This window comes from Galeopterus variegatus, unplaced genomic scaffold, assembly GCF_000696425.1.
Source record: "Galeopterus variegatus unplaced genomic scaffold, G_variegatus-3.0.2 Scaffold12854, whole genome shotgun sequence".
Taxonomy (NCBI): domain Eukaryota; kingdom Metazoa; phylum Chordata; class Mammalia; order Dermoptera; family Cynocephalidae; genus Galeopterus; species Galeopterus variegatus.
This window is the reverse complement of record NW_007738965.1, coordinates 1-6,296: the sequence shown is the minus strand read 5'-3', so window position 1 is coordinate 6,296 and position 6,296 is coordinate 1.

Sequence of the window (6,296 nt, the reverse complement as noted above, 5' to 3'; positions counted from 1 at the left end):
TCAAACACCCCATATAAAATCAGGATGCTCTCAGCAATGAAAAGAGAGAACCGTAGTGGTATAGACAAGATGTGCACACACATACCAAGCTTTACAATGGAAAATGTGCTTTCACATACATAATCTCATTTAAACCTCATCACCTTATAAAGCGGATGTTGTTTATTTATCTCCATTTTATAAATGATAAAACACACATGCCTGGGAAGTGGATGCATTGAAACTCTAATCTAGGTCTTCAGGCTCCAAATTCCATGTGTTTGCCCTGATCCACTGCATGAAAACCAACAGGGAGAGCCGGGCTGCTTATACCATTGTCCCTTCCATGAATGCCTTCAGGGATAAGGCTCTTACCATGTGCCCCAAGTTACAAGTTTCTTTCCAGTTCCTCTTTGATTGTTTCTACTCTATCCTAGGTCTGCCTACAGTTTGGGCAAAGAGTAAAATAAGTTATATTATAAAAATTTGTAAATAAATTAATTGATAATTCTTTCTACCATTATGTGTAAACATGTAACCACAAAAAAAACTTTATAGGCTGACAGAGAAGACAAATTAAGAAATGAAGAATGATTAGTTAGGAAGAAATGATTATGAAAAAGAAACCACCAAGGTCAAGGGTTCAGATCCCAGTACCAGCCAGCACCAAAACAAAAAAAGTTCTGGGCTGGCTAGTTAGCTCACTTGGTTAGACCACGGTACTGATAACATCAAAGTCAAGGGGAGTTTGGATCCCAGTACCAGTCTGCTGCCAAAACAACAACAACAACAACAACAACAAAAAAAAAAAAAAAAAAAAAAAAAAAAAAAAACACAGAGAAAGAGGTTGAAAAAGAAACTAGGTATGATCTATGAAAACACCTTATTTTCTCGGAGTGTTCACTTCTGTGTTAAATTTTAATTTTTGACCCACAACTATGATCAAATCAATGCTCATTTTTAATCCAGGAGAGCAGATGGCAAGGTTTGTCCCCTGGGACTCATGCCATGTGATGACACCCTTCCTTCCCTAGAAGATGCTGGCATCTTTAAAAAGACTGGCGTGCAAGTGTGGCCCGCCCTGCCCAGCTCACCCCCACTTGGCCCACTGTTTCACTTGGCCAATCCAGGCCTCCAGTTTTGGCAGAGAATAAGGCAAATTTTTTCATAACATCTATCACAGTAGTAGTACCAAAATTTTGTAAGGCATAGGTGATTTTATTTTAAAAGGATAATCAGTTGACAACAATAAAAATATAACATTTCGCAATATTGGTAAACCTCAACTAATGAGATAGATGGTTTCTACTGAAGGATTGGTTGCAGTTCTCTGTATCACAGCATCAGGCAATAGCACTACCTACCCTCCCAGGGCCAGTAGCTTTTAATCACAACAAGGTTAGTGAGAATATTGATTTCACTAAATTTACTATCATGGCAAATAGGAGAACAGATGGTTAAATTGTGATCAGTTGACTAATAGGGACCAAGAATAATTTTATCCTTTGTTTTTTTATCAATATTGTTGTTGCTTCCTGTTTTTCTCTCCCCCACGCCCACACCTCCATTTCTCTATGCACGAGAGTAATGCAATATTATCACCTTAAATCAATGATTAACTGCAATGGCCCCTGTGTATTTGGCAAGATGCACATTTGATATTATAGATTACAACAAATAAAATCCGACAACATGAAGATATTTGCCTTTTCTTCAGTCTAGGCTTGTATAATCCTACAGATAATTTCTGGAAATATCACTGTCACTAAAGGTATGTTGCCCAATCATTCTACAACTGGATGGTTTATTTTTATGTGTCCCGGCCTTCTTAACTGTGGTTGTAGCTAAATAATAACATGACTCAAATGTCTCCTGGGCACCACTATTTTTTGGCACCTATATAGGTCACTTCAAGGGCGTGTGCCCAAGTGTGTGGTTCAGTATCCCACTGTGAGCCAAATGGCAGGACTTCCACTCTCCTTCCTTCTCATGTCTCACTGGGTGACCCCAAAGAGATGCAGATCACAGATCATCCACAGCACTGCCTGTGCCCCAGCCTTCTTGCTGCTCTGTCCACATGTCTCAGTGACCTGCAGCTCTGCTACTCCACCTGGTCAGACATGCAGTGATGCCCCCTGCCCTTGGTCCCCAGTGCCTCAGGAGCCTCTCATTATCACTTCACAGAAGGACTTGCCTCTGGAACCCAGCATCTTACTTATTCTCTGGCATGTGAGGTGGTAACTTTCCCATCTTGTGACTCTGCTTTTTTAAAAAATAAAATTTACATACCATAAAATTCATCCTTATATAGTGTACAGTTCAGTGGTTTTTAGTACATTCACAAAGTTGTGCAACAATCAGTACTAATTCTAGAATATATATATTATATATATAGTTATATATATAGCTTTTTGTCCATGGTTCCTGGCTCATCTAATCTTCCCCCACCTTTCTGTCTTGGAGCTGGCCATAAAGAAATTCTCTGACCTACCTTGTCTGATTGTAGGTCCCATTTCAGGAGGGATCATGCCCTATACCCGGAAAGAAGGAATGCTGCACAGAGAGGCCAAGAGGAATCAGAACAGACAGGCCTTGCTGCGTTTTCCCACTCGGCCTATTAGTATTAGATCATACGCTTTTTATCTATTCATATTTCTTCTTGGTTATCCATGCTTCAATCATGCCTGGCCAATAAGGTCTCCGTAAAAGTCCCAAGAGGACAGGATACAGAGAGCGTCTGGGATAGCTGAACATCTAGAGGTTCTTGAAAAGTGGTGCACCCAGGGAAGGCAGGAAAGCTCCACACTCCTTCCCCTATATCTTCCCCTATAGACCTCTTCATCTGTATCCTTTGTAATATCCTTTATAATAAACTGGTAAACGTGTTTCCCTGAGTTTTGTGAGCTGCTCTAGCAAATTAATCCAGGTAGGCAATGTCAGAATTGAATTGGAGGACACCCAGCTGGTGTCCACTGCAGAACTGATTGCTTGCTTGCTGGTGGGGAGAAATCCCCACACATCTGGCGTCAGAAGTGAGTTGTGGGAGTATAGTGGGAGAAAGTTTGTTTTATCCACACCATCCTTACGTCAGTACCACATTGTCATGATTACTGTAGGTTCATCATAAGGTGTGAAATAAAGAAGTGTGAATCTTTTCAACGTTTTTCTTCTTTTTCAAGCTTGTTTTGGCTATTCTGGGTCCCTTGCATTTCCATACAAATTATAGGACCAGCTTATCAATTTCAGCAAAACAAGCTGGATTTTTTTTTTTTTTTTTTTTTTTTTTTGGCAGCTGGTCTGTATGAGGATCCAAACACAGTGTGATCAGCACTACACTCTAAGCCAGCGAGCTAACTGGCCAACCCCAAGCTGGGATTTTTAATAGAGTTTGCACTGAATCTGAAGATTGATTTGAGAAGTATTGCCATCTTAACAATATTAAGTCTTCCAATGCATAAACATGAGATCCATAAGATGTCTTTCCATTTATTTAGGTCTTTTAAAATTTATTTCAAAAATGTTTTATAGATTTTTTAAATAGTTTTCAGTGTACAAGTGCACTTCTTTTGTTAAATTTATTTGTTTTTATTCTTTTTGATGCTATTGTAAATAGAATTACTTTAATTCAATTTTTGGATTGTCTATTGTTAGGGTATAGGAATACAATTGATTTTCTTCATATTGATCTTGTATCCTGCAGCCTTGCTGAATTTATTAGTTCTAACAGGTCTTTTTTGTGTGTATGGATTCCTTAGAGTTTTCTTTATATAAGTGCAAATCATCTGTGAAGAAAGGTAGTCTTATTTCTTTCTCTCCAATCTGGAAGATGTCTCAACCATCTTCGCCACAGGAAGCCCATGTTTTGTCAGGTTCCCATTCCCAAGCATTTCTCAGAATCCTGAAGAATTAAGGCGGAATCCAGCCTAGTGGCCACATGCCTCCTTACCAATGGCCTGACTCCATACCATTGCTCCTACTAGTTTGAAATATGCTTCTCCCAAACTACCATTCTCCCTTGTCCCAAATGTAAATCCAGGCCCATCCCTTCATTTCCAAGAACACACTCACACAAGATTATAATATTCAGTAAAAATTCATTAAAGATTTGGGATAGCCTGGAGAAACTTACATTGAGTGAAATAAGCAAAGCACAGAGAGATAAATACCGCATATGCTCACTCATATCTGGGAGCTAAGAGAGAAAGGAGGAAGGAAAGAAAGACCACAGTGGTATGTTGGTCTTGCAGAGGGAGAGAGCATTCCTTGGGCTACATACTGGAGTCGGGGGGAAAGGGGGTGGTGGAGGGAGGTTGGGGATAATTGGGTCGGGGACACGGGGTACAAATGCAATTTGTGGTAATGGGCATGCTGCCAGTATTCATCTGTCCCTCACATCATGGGCATGAGTGGTGACAATCAGCTGTGTATCTCACAAATATTCATAACCAATAAAAAAAAAGTTTAAAAAAAAGATGTGGGATAACAAGATAATGGCAAAGTCCAAAACAAACAAAAAGTCAAAACTGGATATCGTCTGTGATCGCATGAGCCAAGCCAGTTCTCTCCTTAGTCCCTGGTACTATGCCATGATGCAATGGCCATGAGTATGTCTCCCTCCTTGAAATTTAGCTTACTTCCATGTGTACCCAGAGAAAGGAATACTAATTTTTCAAAAATGAAATGTTCAGAGTTATAACTCCACCCACAAGGAAAAAACCTTTTACATAATTACACAAAACAGTGTAGCATCTCCTTGTCTCCAGACTTCCCATTTCAAAAAGGAACCTTTGTTTCACACTTGTATAGCTCAACAGCTTTTTTCTCCCCACAGTATTTTCCATTGAAAAATAAAGGAACTATCTAGCCCGACAAGTGAATTCAGACCTCCATCTTCAAAAGAGTGCTTGCTATATGCTCTTCTGTTCTCAGAAATTTCTGGCATCCACCTGTCACTTCCTGCTTTTAGCTAAGTCACCCTTTCCCATGAGAATAACATTTCATTCATTCATTCATCACCTATTTTATCAAGTGCCTACTATGATTCAGGCACTGTGCTAGATACTAAGGGCTTAAAAATAAGTAAGATATAGTTCTGTTTTCTATGAGCCTCTTCACCACAGTCTGGTAGAGGAGACAAACAAATAACAACATGGTTATTAGTTTTATGTGCCACTGGAAAAGTAACTATGCAAACTTCTATAGTAGTCTAGAGGAAGGTGTCCCTAACTCTCCTGTGGTGCTGAGGGATTCACAGGGAAGGAAATGTTTGAGCTGAATGCCTTAAGCATCTATTAAGTGCCAGAACTATTCCATCCCCAGTTTAACTTGGGAGAAAACAATGAATAAGACTGACTGTGTCCCTGCCTTCATAGCTTATCATTGGGGGAGGGTCAGACAAAGCCACGTAAACAAATAAACAAGATAATTAGAAGCCTTGTTAAGTGGTATTAAAAAAAAAAAGACCAAGGAAGAGAATAATGAGAGGAGAGGTGGCAGAATCATCTCTCCAAGAAGAACTGGGATTGATAGGATGAAAAGAGACTGAGGAAAAGAACATTCCAGGCAGACAGGGCTGCGTGTGCAAAGGTCCCGAGGTTAAAAACTATGTTCTTGGAATTCAAAGAAAAACAATGCAGAGGTACTAAGATGGCGACGGGTCTGGAGTGGCCGTGACAGGAGACAGTGTGATCCTGAGAGCTGTGCGCTGTGACACCAGAGTATTGATTGCATTTCCAAGAGCAACAAACGGCGAATAATTCTTTCAACAACGATCCTACATCGACAAACAAGCGGCAGCAGGTTGAAGGTTTTGGGGCCGACACAGAGGAGGACTCCTGAGAGCGCCCAAGCACGGCTGCGGGAACGAGCGATCAGCCAAGACAACAAAGGCCAGGAAAGCCAGCAAAGGACTGCGCAGAGGTGGAGTGAAGTGCGCCAGACCAGCCCAACTCTGCGAGCTCTGTGAGTCACCCCCAGCCCAGCCCCACTTGCGGGGCGAAGCCCGACTGCTCCCTGCCCGCCTGGGCCCTGCCCACCACACCAGGCTAGGTGCCCACAACAAAGCTACCTCCATTTTCTCGGGTGGGGGTGGAGAAGGCCGGCATAGTGAGGGCAGGCCAGCCATCTCTGTTTGGCGTGGCTCCTCACTGAGACGTGCTATTTGCTTACCTCGACACGGGGCACCCCAGGGCCTGTGGACCGGCCTACAATCCCACTCTCCCCGCAAATCTCAGACGGGGCTGGTAGCGTGGGGAGGCCCCGGCCAGCGTCGGGGGGGCAGGGAAGAGGAGCTCGCCCAGATCGTCTCTCCGCCACAC